General features: G+C 47.7%; 1 long non-coding RNA gene across 1 annotated transcript; it reads left to right on the forward strand.

The window, feature by feature from the left end:
- Positions 1–1,962: 1,962 nt before the first annotated feature.
- On the forward strand, positions 1,963–14,974 carry LOC113598527 (uncharacterized). Its single transcript, XR_008298588.1, has 5 exons — positions 1,963–4,826; positions 4,956–5,037; positions 13,212–13,334; positions 14,065–14,117; positions 14,518–14,974. It is a non-coding gene; the product is annotated as an uncharacterized LOC113598527 (long non-coding RNA).
- Positions 14,975–15,925: the final 951 nt, after the last annotated feature.

Below are 15,925 nucleotides of genomic sequence, written 5' to 3' on the forward strand. Positions count from 1 at the left end.
GAATTTCCCTCTATGGGCGGGGCCATCAGGTGAGCCATGTTACAGGGCTGGGGGCTGAGTGGAAAAGTTTGGTCTGTCCCATCCCCTTGCCCCAGTGACTCAGGGCCCCAGTGGTGGTGAGTCTGGGGAGGGGACAAGACAGAACCCACAGAAAAATTTTCCCTTGTCTCTCTGGCTCGGCCACTGCCCAGTTCCCCTCCCCCATTCCACACACACCCTGCCTTGCCACTCACACAACCACTGTCTGTACCTGCAGTAACAGCCACGGAGCCAGCACAGGGCCTTCTCAGGCTGCCTGGGAGCAGGACGGCCAGCCCACTGGAAGCTGGGCCTTCCCCATTTGCAGGCAGCCTTGGGGAGACAGGTGTCCCTGACAAAGGCCATGGTGGGTGTGGGGATAGGATTGCCAGGTTTAGCAAATAAAAAATACGGGACACCTATTGTCCCATGCAATATTTGAGATGTGCTAAAACTTATTTGTTATTGGGGCGCCTGGGTGGTTCAGTCAGTTGAGCGTCTGACTTCCGGCTCAGGTCATGATCTCGCGGTGTGTGGGTTCGAGCCCCGCGTCAGGCTCTGTGCTGATAGCTCGGAGCCTGGAGCCTGCTTCAGATTCTGTGTCTCCCTCTCTCTGCTCTTCCCCTGCTCTCTCTCTCTCTCTCTCTCTCTCTGTCTCTCAAAAATAAATAAACATTTCAAAAAAGTTTTTTAATTATTTCTTTATTCTCTCCTCTATGCAGAAAGGGGTCCCAGAGCCAAGAACTCTGAAATTCAAATTTAACTGGGAACCCTGAATTTTGTCTGGCAACTTTTTGTGAGGGGCAGGAGTGAGAATAGGGAATACCCGAGTCACCCCCATCACTCAGGCCCACCCATGTCCAAGAGCTTCGGACCCCCGCCCCCTCACATGCACCCCTGCCAGACCTTACTATGCTTCTTTGACCTCAAGATCTCTCTTAGAGGTCTTACTTAGAAGTAAGTCCCCAGGCACCAGGCTCTTTCTCCCAAAGACAGAGTCCTGGGACCACAACCCCCATGCCAGACAGGGAGCCAGCAAGGATGTGGGACATAGTTTCCTGGGAGTAACCGTCTACGTCTGAGGAGTCGCCACCCTCACAGGATTCAGCTTCCAGCTAGAAGAATTGCGGGAAGGAGGAGAAGGGTCCACAGCTCCAGTGGATCTCTTAGGGGATCCAACACCCCACCTTCAACCTTCTTCTGAGTTTCTACCCCATCTCCTCCTCTGGATGAAACAATGTTTCTCTTACCCTCTCTTCCTCTGGATCCTACATGGCTCCCAAAACACACTTGCCCGTGACCTCATAATATCCCCCTTTACTGAAATATTGGAGCCCCAGCCAGAGGCTGGGTACAGGCCAGGGTACAGGAAAGCAGGCAGGGGTCAGGTTCCACCAGCCATCCCTGCCTGCACCAAATGAGCATGTCTCATGGCAGACATTGTGCTCGACCCCAGAACAGCAGCGGCCGGTGCTCACAGCCTGCTGGGAGACAGAGGACGTTCCCCTGCCCGTGAGGGAGAGGCAGAGAGAGATGAGAGAAGGACAAAGGACACGGCTGCCTTTGGGGCTGGTCCGGGAAGACCTTCTGTGGTTTTACAAGGCAGGTGTATCTGGCCAGCCATGTGTCCAGACTGTAGCTATGGGGGCTCCTCTTTCCCCTCCTCCTCAGGTCTAAATTGGGCCTCTGTCTGCCCCAGCCTGTACCTGCTGGCTGGGTATGACAGTAAACTCTCCGAGGGCAGGGCCACAGCCTGCCCGCTGCTGTGTCAGATGTTCTCTGGAGATGGAGGTGTTCTGACTCAGGACGGGTTGACAATTGTCTCTTTGGAGGCAGCTGCCTCAGGCTTTGGGGTGAGGGGTGGGTAAGTGCCGAAGGACCATCTTGTCCCAGAGACCCACCCTCTCCTTCCTAGAGATTTCCACACCCACCTGTGGTCGAGAGAGGGCAGGGCAGAGACCCATTGTCCAGATGGAGAGAGCAAGTCCCAGTGACTCACCTAAAGTCATACAGCCTGGGGTGGGGGAGAGGGGGGGTATGGAGCCCAGGGAAGAGCCCCAGGAGCCCAGAGCACACCCCAAGACTCCCACAGCTTCCCTCCCCCAGCTCGCTGATAGCTGTGTCTGGTGATGCTGGCCAAAAGGGAAGACATTGGCTGTTACTGTAGTGAGGCCCTTGCACTCCTTCAAGCAGGAAACAGAAGTCAGAGGGGGAAGAGAGGCATTTCCCTGAGGCCTTAGGGACCCCTCTGCACTCCAGCCTAGGTCCTGATCCTCAGAGGGGGCTGGGCCAGGGCAACACAGCAGTCTGGACCCCCAGATACCTGATTCTGAGTTTGACTCAGCCAGCCCTCCCCTACCTGGAATCCTGACTTCTGACCCTCACGGGTCCTTCCCGGGTCATTGCCTCCATAGCTGTACACACCCTCCCCACACCTTGGGGTTGCCTTAAACAATCGTATTCTGGCAGAAGTCAAATATATCAGGCATCTGTCAGACTCCAGCTGGATTATCCAATGGGCAGACCACTGAGCTGTGAACCCAGCAAAACCAATCTGGCCACTGCCCAAAGCGGGCACTCCCCACAAAACTGCCTCTGGACCCTTAGTCCACAGGAGGCTTTTGTTGAAAACAGAGGCTAAACCTGGTGGAAGGTTCCTTTTCCTTCACCCGACCCCCAGCCACCTCCACCAGCAAGCCTAGGCACCTCCGCAGGGGAAAATAAGCTGGGAGGGAGGAGAGATTCTGAGCAGGCTCCCAATATCAGAGCTAGAGGGGAAGCAGGAAACTCCTTGGCAATCCTTCAATACACAGGGAAATGAAGGCTGCAGGGTAAGGAAAGGAGAGTAGCATCTGAAGTTCTGGGTTCTAGCATTAGCTTAGCTACTGTGTGACCCTGAACAAATGCCTTCTGCACCCATGCTCTGGGGTCTCCCCACCACCTTGCTGTGCCAGGGTTCTAGTTAAAGCATGTAAGGAGCTCAGGCCTGACCGCTGCAGTCAGTCGCCTGTGGAGTCCTCTCCTGACCACCCCTCCAGCTCCTACCCCCACCCCAGGTCCTGGGGACTTAGGGCAGGTGGGGTGGGGGGAGGGAGGATGTGGTGTCACCCCAGGGAGGGGCAGCAGGGAAGGGAAACTGAGTGTGTCCCTAGCTTGCCCCAGCCTGTCCCCTGCATCCGGGGAAGGGTAAGAGTGACTGTCAGCTGGGGAAGGGGGGCAAGAGGGGCAGGCTGGGAGGGGCAGGGAACCCCCGTCTGGACTTGCCGGGACAGCCGGGTGCAGCTGTTTCCGGCTGATGAAAGGGCCCTGATTGATATGGCAGCAGTGACTGACGCTAACCCCCAAATCTGAGCCCTTCCCATCCTCCCCAACCTGGGCACGCCCAGGGGCCCCCTTTAAGCCAGGGAGAAAAGAAGAATGGGGCTCCTGCTGCCACTGGGTACCATCCTCCAAAGGCAGGGAGGGGGGGCTTGTCTCATCTTCCCTGCCCTAGCCCAGCAGGGGCAGGGAGGCTGGGGCTGGGCCAGGGTCTGGGAAGACAGGGCTAGGGAAGAGGGGCAAAGGGCTTGCTCCCTCCTCTCCCCACCCTGCAGTGCATCCACACACGTTTGAACATTCACATGCATATCCGTCTAGCCTCTGGGGATGGCTGAGAGGAGAACAAAGCTTGTTACTGAGCATTCGTTTTACAATCTAGCCATCTGTGTTTTGCTAAACAATAGCTAACGTATATTGAACCGGTCGTGCGTGCATAGTATCCTGCTAAGACCTTTAGGTACACAGCCTTATGAGGTAGTGCTCACCTCACCCCCATTTTATAGATGAAGATGTAGAGGCCCAGAGTGGTTAAGGAATTTGCCAGTGGTCACACAGCAGTCAGAGGCAGAGTGAAGATGTGAACTCAGTCTCCAGGGCCTGAGGCCCTAACCACTGTGCTATACTGCCTTCAGAGGCAACTTGTAACCAGCTTATAAACAAATAATGACCTTATAATTGGGATTTCTTTTTTTAGAATTTTTTTAAGTTTAGTTTGAGAGAGAGCAAGAGGGGGAGGGGCAGAGAGAGGCAGGGACAGAGGATCTGAAGTGGGCTCCGTGCCGACAGCAGAGAACCTGATGCGGGGCTTGAACCCCACATGGAGAGATCATGACCTGAGCTGAAGTCAGATGCTTAACTGACTGAGCCACCCAGGCACCCCTGGGAAAGGTTTTAAATAGAGATGTACAAGGTACAATGAGTCCTCAGAGGAGAGGCACTGTGGATGGGGATGGGGGGAAAGGGAGAGGAGAGGTTTCTAGGACAGTAAACATTTGAAATGGAATTGAAGGGTTTTCCCTAGTTTAGTTATTTTTTTAACTTTTTTTATAGTAAAATATACAAAACATAAAATTTAGCATTTTAAGCATATAATTCAGTGGCGGTTTTTAATTTTGATGGAGTCCAATTAATCTTTTTTCTTTTGTTGCCTGTGTTTTGGGCATCATACTAAAGAAATCATTGCCAAATCCAAGGTCTTAAATTTTTTCCCTAGGTTTTCTTCTAAGAGTTTCAAAGTTTTAGCTCTTAAATTTGGGTGACTAATCCATTTTGAGGTAATTTTTAATGTTTATTTACTTTTGAGAGACACAGACAGAGTGTGGGGGGGGGGGGAGGGGCGGAGAGAGAGGGACACAGAATCCAAAGAAGACTCCAGGCTCTGAGCAGTCAGCACAGAGCCCAAAGTAGGACTTGAACTCAAGATCCATGAGATCATGACCTAAGCCGCAGTCGGAGGTTTAACCAACTGAGCCAGCCAGGAATCCTTTGAGGTCATTTTTATATATAGTAAGGTAGAGTCATCTGCAAACAGATAATTTTACTTCTTCCATTCCAATTAAATGTCTTTTCTTTCTTTTTCTTGCCTAATTACTCTAGCTGGAATTTCCATTACTGTGTAGAAGCAACAAAAAGCAGGCATCTTCATTTTGTTTTGGATTGCAGGGGAAAAGCTTTCTGTCTTTCACCATTGAACGACATTAGGTGGGTGGTTTTCATATATGGCCTCCGTTGTGTTGAGAAATTTTCCTTCTATTCCTAGTTTATTGAGTGTTTTTTACATTTATTTTAGGTATGTATGTATTATGTATGTATATTGAGAGAGAGTGATCAAGCAGGGGAGAAGGGCAGAGAGAGAGAGAGAGAGAGAGAGAGAGAATCTTAAGCATGCTCCACACCCAGTACAGAGCCTGATGAGGGGCTTGATCTCACTACTGTGAGATCATGACCTGAGCCAAAATAAAGGGTTGGATGTTGGATGCTTAACTGACTGAACCACCCAGATAGCCCATTGAGTGTTTTTAATCATGAATTTGTTTGTATCTTTGTCAAATGAATTTTTCTGCACTAATTGAGATGATCATGTGTCTTTTTCCTTTTGTTCTATTAATGTGGTGTATTACATTGACCGATTTTTTTTTTTTTTATTGAGCCATCCTTGCATTTTAGGGGTAAGTCCCAGTTAATTGAGACGTGTAATTCTTTGAATATGCTGCTGAATTTGGTTTGCTAGTATTTTGTTTAGGATTTTTACATCTATATGCATAAGTAATACTGGCCTGTAGTTTTCTTTTTTTGTATTGTTTTTGTCTGGTTTTGGTATCAGGGTAATGCTGACCTCATAGAACAAGTTGGAAATGTTCTCTCCTCTTTAATATTTTAGAAGAGTTTGAGAAGGATTGGTGTTAATCCTTTACATTGTTGGTAGATTTCACCAGTAAAGCCATCAGGTCCTGGACTTTTCTTTGTTGGGTTGTTTGGTTATTGATTCACCCTTTTTAATTGTTGTACTGTCTATTTCTGTTTAAGTCAATTTTGGATGTTTACTTGTTTCTAGGAATTTGTCCATTTCATCTAGGTTATCCAATTTGTGGCATAAAACTGTTCATAGTATTCTCTCTTTTTTTAACTTTTAAAAAGTTGTTATTTATTTAAATAATCTCTACACCCAACATGGAGCTTGAACTCATGACCCCAAGATCAAGAGCCGCATGTTCCTCAAACTGAGCCAGCCAGGCACCCCCATCATATTCTCTCATAATCCTTTATATTTCTATAAGGTCAGTAGTAATGTCCCCACTTTCGTTTCTGATTTTAGTAATTTGAGTGTTCTCTCTTCTATCTTAGTCAATCTAGTTAAACATGTGTCAATTTTGTTGATGTTTAGTTTTTAGTTTTATTTTCCATATCGCTTTTCTATTCTCTATTTCACTTATCTCTACTCTAATATTTATTAGTTCCTTCCTCTATTAGCTTTAAGTTTACCTTGCTCTTCTTTTTCTAATTCCTTAAGGTGTACACTTACATTATTGATTTGAGATCTTTCTTTTTTTTTAATGTAGGCATTTACAACTATAAATTTCTCTCTGAGCACTGCTTTCTCTGAATCCCGTAAGTTTGGATATGTTGTCTTTTCATTTTTGTTCATTTCAATGTTTTTCTCTTTCTTATTGTTTTATTTCTCTACTTTTGAGAAAGAGAACACAAACAGGGGAGGGGCAAAGAGAAAGGGAGACACAGAATCTGAAACAGGCACAGAGCCTGACACAGGGCTCGAATTCATGCACTATGAGATCATGGCCTGAGCCCAAGTCAGATGCTTAACTGATGAGCCACCCAGGTGCCCCTCAATGTGTTTTCTAGTTTTCGTTGACATTTCTTCTTTGACCCATTGGTTGTTCACAAGTGTGTTGTTTGATTTCCACATATTTGTGGATTTTTCAATTTTCTTTCTGTTACTAGTTTCTAGTTTCATCTCATTGTGATCAGAAGAGATACTTTGCATGATTTCAATCTTTTAAAATTTGTTAAGATTTGTTTTGTGGCTAACATATGATCCATCCTACAGAATGTTCCATGTGCACTTGAGAAGAATGTGTATTCTGCTATTATCAGATGGAGTGTTCTATATATGTCTGTTAGGCCTAATTGGTTCATAGTGTTGTTCAAGACCACTTGACTTTATTGACTTTCTGTCCAATTGTTCTACTTGCTGTTGAAGGTGGGGTATTGAAGTCTTCACCTATTGTTGTAGAATTGTCTATTTCTCCCTTCAATCGTGTCAATTTTTGCTTCATATATTTTGGGGGTCTGTTTTTAGGTATATAGAGGTTCATAAATGTTATATCCCCTTGCTGATAAGAAACTTTTATTAATATATAATGTCCTTCCCTCTCTCTTATGTTTTTTGACTGACAGTCTATTTTGTATGACAATATTTATAGCCACCCCAATTCTCTTTCGGCTACTATTTGCATGGGATATCTTTTTCCATCCTTTTACTTCCTATCTCTTCATGCCCTTGTATCTAAAATGAACTTCTTATAGACAGTGTATGATTTTTCAAATCTAATCTCTACCTTTTCATAAGAAAGTTTAATTCGGGGCACCTGATGGTTCAATTGGTTGAGCGTTTGACTTCAGCTCAGGTCATGAACTCATGGGTTCGTGAGTTTGAGCCCTGCATTGGGCTCAGTGCTGGCAATGCAGAGCCCGCTCAGGATCCTCTGTCTCCCTCTCTCTCTGCCCCTCCCACATTCAAGCTCTCTATCTGTCCCTCCCCCACTTGTGCTCTCCCTCTCTTTCAAAAATAAAACATTTTTTTAAAAAGGAGAGTTTAATTCATCTGTATTTACTGTGAATACTGATAAAGAGTGATTTAATTTTGCCATTTAGCTGTTTTCTGTATGTTTTTTCCCCAAGTCCTTTATTACTGCCTTTTTTTTCCCACTTAGTTGATTTTTTTTGTAGTATACTATTTTGATACCCTTCTTTTTTCCTTTTTTGTGTATTTTTTATTATTTACATAGTGGTTACCTTAGAATTACAATTAACATCTTAAATTTATAACAACTTGGTTTTAATAATATCAGCTTAGGGGGCACTGGATGGCTCAGTCAATTAAGCATCCGACTTCGGCTCAGGTCATGATCTCATGGTTCATGGGTTCGAGCCCCACATTGGGCTCTATGCTGACAGCTCAGAGCCTGGAGTCTGCTTCAGATTCTGTGTCTCCCTCTCTGTCCACACCTCCCCCACTCACTCACTTGTCTCTCTCTTTCTCTCTCTCTCTCAAAAATAAACATTAAAAAAATTTTTTAAAATACCAGTTTAGTTTCAATATACAAATACTCTGCTCCTTTACGCCTCCATCTCTCCCCCTTTATGTTATTGTCACAGATGATATCTTTATACGTCGTGTGCCCGTTAACATAGATTTATAAATATTGTTTCACGCATTTTCCTTTTATATCAAATGATGACCTACAAGGGGGAAAGGTTTCAAAGAAAGAGATACAAGGTGCGATGAGTCCTTGCAGGAGGGACACTGTGGATGGGGGCTGGAGGAGAAGGAGAGAGCCAAGAGATCCTTCCAAAACAGTAAACATCTGAATTGAAATCGAGTTATGAAGAAAAAAAATTACTATATAAAAATGATTATTCACAGGAAAAGATATCCAAAATATTTCATTTTGGTAGCTTACCAAATAGCACAAATGATCTCATTTTTGTAAGTATGTGGTATATACATGTATTTAAAAACATATCTATCTACAGAAAAAACTCATGATTATACTCATAGTACTTGAATAATGATTATCTCCAATTGTTGGAACTGTGGAAAGAGGAAACACTTCCTTTTTTTTCCCGAATGTATTCCATATTGTTTATTTCCAATAAACATGCATCACTTTTATAACCAGAAAAGGCAATGATGCTTTTTTTGTTCTGAAGGGTAAAATGAATGAGTGGGCATTCACTGTAGAGATAAAGTCAGAAAAGACCTGCTAGGCAGAGGGAACAGCATAAGCAAAGGCAAAGAGGGATGAAAATCCTGCTTTATTACAGGAACGGCCAACATATGGCATGGCTGGAGGGCACCGGGTGGCCTGGAAATGAAGTGTTTCCAGGGCCCACATAACCAAAGGCTTAATGTTTCATAAAAAAAAAAGTTTAGTCAGTTCTTGGCATGAGGGCAGGAGAGTGACAAGTTTTGATTTACATATTAAGCAAATTAGTTAATAGAGGTGAGAAAGAGTCCAGAGGCTGAGAGGCCCGTTGGGGAGACTGTTGCAATAATTGAGGAAAGAGAAGATGGGGTGGGAACTGAGTCAAGGCTTAGAGAGTAGAGAATAAAAATGGAAATAGGAGAGAAGTGGAGGCCAAATCAGACAGTAATTATCTATGAATGGGAAGTGGATTTATCTGTCTCCAGGGTTGCCAGTGCTGGCATATGAATGGCAGGAGACCAGTTGTAAAGATGATCCTGATCCTGATCATGATCAAGATAATGGTGACTCATGAGGAGGAAGTGGAAAATCCCATTAGAAGAGCCCCGTAGCCCTTTACAGTTTGCAAAGGCCTCTGACTTCGGTCTCCAAACACATCACGATGCGTGTTCCCATTCTACAGATGAAGAAACTGAGGCCTGGAAAGGTGACACAGCCAAAGCAAGACGCAGAGAACATCATTTACTGGCCACACAGATGGACAGCCACTGCTTTTCCCAGCAGAGCCTGAGCAATGACCATGTGACACTTTTTAGTCAGATGACCTTGTGTAATTTACATAACCTCTCTTGTGCCTCAGTTTCCTCTTCTATAAAATGGAGAAAATAATGCAACTTACTTCATATGTTGCTGAAAGGATTAAGCTACTTAACGCATGTAAAGAGCTTAGAGCCTGGCACATAGTTAGTGCTCAGTAAACATTCAGTCATTTTTTTGTATTAGTATCTACACACTACCCCAGATAGATCACCTGGAAAGAACGAATAAGGGGAAGCCATGCTCCTGGCATTGCGCCTTCCTTACTTCTCAGACCCTAACTCCTGTGGAAAAGACACAGAGGCTAGAATTTGCCTCCTTGGTCTAGTTCGCTAGGGCTTCAAAGGCTCTTTGCAAGACCCATCTTTTCTAATCATTTCCATACATCTTGGTACCAACTTGTTCATTCATTCATTCATTCATTCATTCATTCAGCAAACACATATCAAGCCCTGATGTGGGCCTATGCTTGGGAGCTAAGGTCACCAAGAAAATGAGCCTGTCTTCGAGGAGTTCACTATGTAGTTGGCTCAACTCACTCCCTTACTCACTCACTCGTGTGTTCATCACTTACGACGACGAGCCTCCTCTGGGCCACGCACATACGCTCTGTTTATATCTCCTGCCTTTGGACATAAAGCAATTAGATCTTTTCCCAGCAGTTGTTATGTTTCCAGTCTCCTACTCATACTTTGCCCCCCTGTACCCACTCTGTGCCCACACACAAAATCACACAGGGAAACCAAAACACACAGGGAATTTAACCAAGAAGGATAAATTCTTCCCCCATATATCCTGTGGCTGAACATCTCTCACTAGTTCCTAGAGTCTGAAGGGGACACCAGCAACAACTGAATTCTCTGGACCCTTTTACATTCTTTGACTCATTTAGCAAACTGCTTCCCGGTCTCCATGCTAGGCCAGGGCCTGTGCTGGGCAGCACAGGAGTAACAGAGTGAACCACGGGACATACCCTCAAGGAGTCCCCACTGAGTGGCTCAGCACCTCGTTCTCCCCGCAAATATTTACTGAGTATCTACCATCCACCAGGCACCAGGACAGACTCTGGAATGTGAATAAGAAAGACAAAGTCCCTGGCCTCATGGAGCTTGCTGTGTAGACAGAGAGACAAACAATGAGTAAGCAAACACACGAACACAAGACAACTATCTATGATCAAGGTTCTGAAGAAAATAAAACAGCGTGATACGATAGTGATTGGAATTAGACAGCACAGGTTATTTGAATCTGAGCAGGACACGCTTCTCCGAGCATCAGTTTCCTCACAGATAGTGTTTGTACATACCTCTGCTGTGAGGAGGAAATGAGTTAATATATGTGGAGCCTAGCACCCAGCAAGCACTGTATGCTATTACTACTTTTATTTTAAATGTTTATTTATTTTCGAGACAGCGCAGGCAGGGGAGGGGCAGAGAGAGGGGGACAGAGGATCCGAAGCAAGCTCCTCGCTGACAGCAGCGAGCTCCACGTGGGGCTTGGACTCACAAACCGCGAGATCACGACCTGTGCCGAAATCAGACGCTCAACCGACTGAGCCACAGACAGGCGCCCCTATCATTACTTTTAAATAGATGCATAAACAGATTATCAACCACGAGGGAGTTGGTGCAGGATAAAGTGATACAGACACAAGGCATTCTGGGGGCACTGAGGAGGAGCCCCACAGGGGGCCTGTGCAGCCTGGCCAGGGAGGGAGGTGAGGACACTGGACACAGATGCCCTTCTTCCCCTTCCCTGGCCCTGCAACCCACCGGCTACCCTAAAGAATGTTGCCTCTCTCAGAGACTGGAGCAGGTGGAACGGGACAGAAAAAACAAACATACCTCACCTCCCTCAAGGACAAGAGTGGAGGGAGGGCTCCCAGGTGGCCGCTGAGATCCTCGCCAGGCACAGGGCAGGCAGGACAGTGCCTGCTTTTCCTGTTCATCCCCTTCTAGGTCCCCTGGCCCTTTAAAGTGCCCGTTGCCCCATCTGATGCTGAAGATGCTGTAAGTGAGGGTGCCCAGATGCTCAATCCATGTGGGATTGAATGAAAGGGCAACGCTCATTCGTAAGACCCCTTCCTAGATATCCTAGCGTCCCTTCCAACAGCTCTGTGGCAGAAGCCTCATTGCCCCATCTCTCAGACATGGAGGCTGAGGAAGAACAAGGATCCTTCTCACTCATTCTGTTCGGAAACAGCAGTGGGCAGTTGGAATCTAGCCTGGCTGCAATATGGCTGCTTTTTCTCCTCCCCCATTCTGCTTCTCCTCAACGGGGGAATATGCAGGAAAGACCATGGTTCGGGGGTTTGGGGGTTCAGGAAGGTAGAAGGAGTGAAAGACAGATATTGCTGTGCAGAATGAACTGGAACTGAGGTGAGGGCTCCAGGAAGGGGGGGTGGGGGGGAGGGGTCAGTTTTCCAACCGGGAAAAGATGAAACAGACGGAACCACAGAGAGGAGGCCCCACTTGCCCCCACCCCCATCACAATAGGCATCTAGGCAAACAGGATGAGGATGGGACGAGCCCCCCTCTCTGCACCAACACCCTCCTCCAGCATCAGCCGGCCAGGCAGCCCCATTTCAAGCCCTGTGCCCACGGGGACCAGGATGTGGGCACCCAGGAATGGACAAGCCCTGACGTAGACAACTCTGCGACCCCCGTGCCTGGCCTCCACAGCTACAAGCCAAATACTCCTTGTGGTTTGAGCCCCAGCCAAGCGCCCACACCCCAGCTCACGGGACCGCAACTTCCCTGTTGCATCAGGTTTCTAAGCGCGTGCACACACCCCAGAGCTTGTTACACAACCGTGGTGCGCGTACCCAGCACCCACACAGCCCGGGTGGCCTGACGGTCCCACAGAGGAAACTGCAGCCTTGCTCGGAGGGCACAGGCCCCTCTCTACAGCCTGCTGGCTTCGAGAGCTGGAGGAGAGGTGCGGAGGGCACCTGGCCAGGACCCAGGATTCTGCCGGCTCTACCACTGGCTCGTTGTGAAGCCCCAGTAAGCCACGTCCCCTCTCAGGGCCTGTTCCCCCACCTAGAAAGGAAGATCTCCTTCTACCCTGATTATCTGGGTACCCACTTCTCCTCCATGCCACTCAACACCCGCTAAACCACCACCAACATCCTCTGTCCCCCTAGGGATGTCCGCAAGAAAGGGAGGCAAGAATTGCACAGCGTGGAGACAGAGGATTGGATAAGACGACCCCTAAACAGGGCTCTCTTCTGCTGGGGAGAAGCCCAGAAGTACACCACCAGTGGGTGTACCTCCAGGGGAAACCCCACGGTCACCTCCTGCTCCCTAGAAAGAGGGAGGACAGTGGCCAGAGCTTTCTGAGGTAGCTCTAAGGAGCAACAGCTGGGGGAAGCAACTTTCCTCTTTGCACTTTTGATTTTTTCCTTTTCTCCACAACAAGCATGTGTTACACATTACTTTACAACAAAAGGTGGGGGGAGGGGGGGGCTGGACACACTCACCTCCTAGGGCATGCGCCCTCTGCCCAGGACGATCCCTTAATTCAGTATTTCCCTAAGCATGTTGTGAAAACGTTCCCATAAGCCCAGGAAACCGGGGCCAAACAAAGCCTGACAGGTTTTTTTGCCTGCAGGACTCCTCTGAGCCTCCAACACGCTAATCTGGGCCACGACCCTCTGAGGGGAGGAATGAGACAAGGAAACTCGTTTGGTCTCAGAGCTCTTTATAGAGAAGCATCTCAAGAGACACTTGCAAGGTACGGCCGGAACTCAGGGTCCAACGAGGTGGAAATTCAGGCACACACCCAACATAAGGGCCTCCATCAAAGAGAGACAGCTCAAGCCCTAGAGGGCACTGAAGGCAGCCATCCTCGGCAACCACCTCCAACTGCATGAGCCAAACCCCAAACCCACTGCCCAAAACTGGCCTGAGCCCCACATCCCGGCGATGACAGTTACTGAGGCAGGTAGTAGTGTGAGAGGGCCCTTGGGTGGCCTGCAGCCTCCCTGAAGTTATTTAGATCTGCAGTGACCCCTGCTGGCTCTGCCCAAAATCACCCCTCCCCTTAGTCCTCACCCTCCTGGCCTCCCTCACCCTCCTCTCCAGTCCCTGGCCTTCCAGCATCTTCTCACTAGCCTCGACCCAGCCCTACTGTGATCCACCCTGACCACACCCTCCCACCAGGCCCCCACTCTTTTCCCCATCCCTGGGTTTGGAATATGGCTGGACTTTGATAGAGCCCACGAGTGAGTTCTGAGGTCTGAACTGGGGCACTCGGACGGCGTGAGGAATGGGGGGCTCTGAAGACTGCCTGCGCCCCTACCAAGGGCGTGAAACAAACCCCCAGGGTCACTGTAATAACAGCAAATATTCTGGGGCACCCATCTGGCCCAGTCAGTGGAGGAGGTGGCTCTTGATCTTGGGGTTGTGGGTTTGAGACTCACAGTGGGTGTAGAGATTACTTAAAAGAAATTTTTTTTTAATAGCAAACATTCACTGAACACTTACTATCTTCTAAGAACGCGGCTAAACCCTTGAGGTAGATTATTCCCTTTAATTCTCATAAGAATTTTAAGAAGTAGGCACTATTCCTGTATGAACCCAATTTTCAGATCAGAAACTGAGACTCAGAAGTAAAAGGGTAAATGGCAAATCCAGGTGGACTCAAGTGGAGTTTCTGACGTTGGAGTCCATCCGCTTAACAACTACACTCTTTTACCGTCCTTACATTTGCCCCCCACCGAAACTACCTGTTCGTGCAAGTCTCTGCCTAGTACTCACTGCCTTGAGGAAGTATGCCTCAGTAGCCTTGCCCCATGCCCTCAGGTATGACTCTGTGACCCAAACCTGGCCATCTGTAACCTTCCCCCTGGTAAATTAGACTGCCAGTTTGGTTGCCAAGCCCAGGACCCATCCCCTCTTCTGATGATTATGTCTAGATTTATTTTTGGGCAACACCGAGGACCTCAGTAAAAGGGGCTTCGATGAAGATGCCTCCCCCCGCCCGACCATCTCCAGGGGGAGCCGTGTGATTCAGCCCTGGCCACTCAAGCACCAAAATATCTTGGCTTCAGTGATTGGCTCAAGAAGGACAGACGACCCAAACGAGGCCAACAGGGCTAATCCCCGGAGTTCGCTGGAGTCACCAGTTTTCTGCTCTGGAATTGCTAGTGGGTGCGTGTCTGGCAAGAGCTGCCAGGAGTCCTGTCTAAGGAGGTGATGCCTGAGGAGGGAGCTGACACAGGAGAGCAGACCTGATGACATTGTTCGAACTGTGCCAAAGACAGGTCCACCCCTGGACTTTTCAGTGATCATGAGCCAATAAATTACTTTTGTGTTGTTCTTGTCTTAAGCAAGTATGAGTTGGGTTCCTTCCTTTGAAACGGAGATCTAGCAAAGCCTCCCCACCATTCTTAATCATTATTAACAACTGTGTCTCCTTCTTGCCTGTTCCTGCTATGCTTATTTAGACATACTGGACATTTTTTAAATAAAAATTGACACCGCTGGCTACTCCTTCCTTTGAGATATACCCTTTTGCTTATTTTTGTGAAACCTCACTCTCTTAGTTTCTCTCGGGCCCCTCTGAAGTCCTGCTCGGTTCGTTTTGCTTTTGCTGGCTCCTCTTCATTTGCAAGTAACAGAAACCAACCCTGGCATTTATAAGCCAAAAACTAGGGGGGAAAAAAAGAGAATTTATCGGAAAAATATTGAGGAACTAGCTAGGGAATGAACTAGAAGGCTAGAATACCTCGCTTGGAAATGGAACAGAAATTACTTGGCTGAACTCCAAAGGCCTCTTCCATGCTAGCGTCAGGTGCTCACGATGCCCAGTCCCGAGAGAGAATCTGTCCAGCTGAGCTTAGGTCACATGGCCACCTAGACTCTGGACCATCCCATGGAGGTGAGAGGGAGGGTCTGGTGGTACATGTCTCTAGGGATCCTTCCAAACTATGGAATGGGAGAGCAAATCATCTGATATATCATACCACAAAATGGTGGAAAGATAATGCTTCCAAAGGGAACCAGAGACCAGGAGGCCACAAAATGAGGGTGAACATCTTCCTTGGGTTCTTGGGGCCATGCCCTAGGTGTTTTCTCTACACTGCTCCTTGGGCCTTCTCATTCCCTCCCATAATGGATGAAGTTGCCACTGACAATGCCACTACAATTCCCAACAGAGACCTGTCTCCTGAGCCCAGACCCTGTATCCACGAGCCTCCCTACATGGATGGCTCACAGGCCCTTCAACTCAATGGGTCCAACACTGAACTTGTCCTGATCACCAAACCTGCTCCTTCTTCAAGGTCCCTTAGCTCAATAGATGCAGTCACCAAGCACTCAGCT

This window comes from Acinonyx jubatus, chromosome B2 (genome assembly GCF_027475565.1).
Source record: "Acinonyx jubatus isolate Ajub_Pintada_27869175 chromosome B2, VMU_Ajub_asm_v1.0, whole genome shotgun sequence".
Taxonomy (NCBI): domain Eukaryota; kingdom Metazoa; phylum Chordata; class Mammalia; order Carnivora; family Felidae; genus Acinonyx; species Acinonyx jubatus.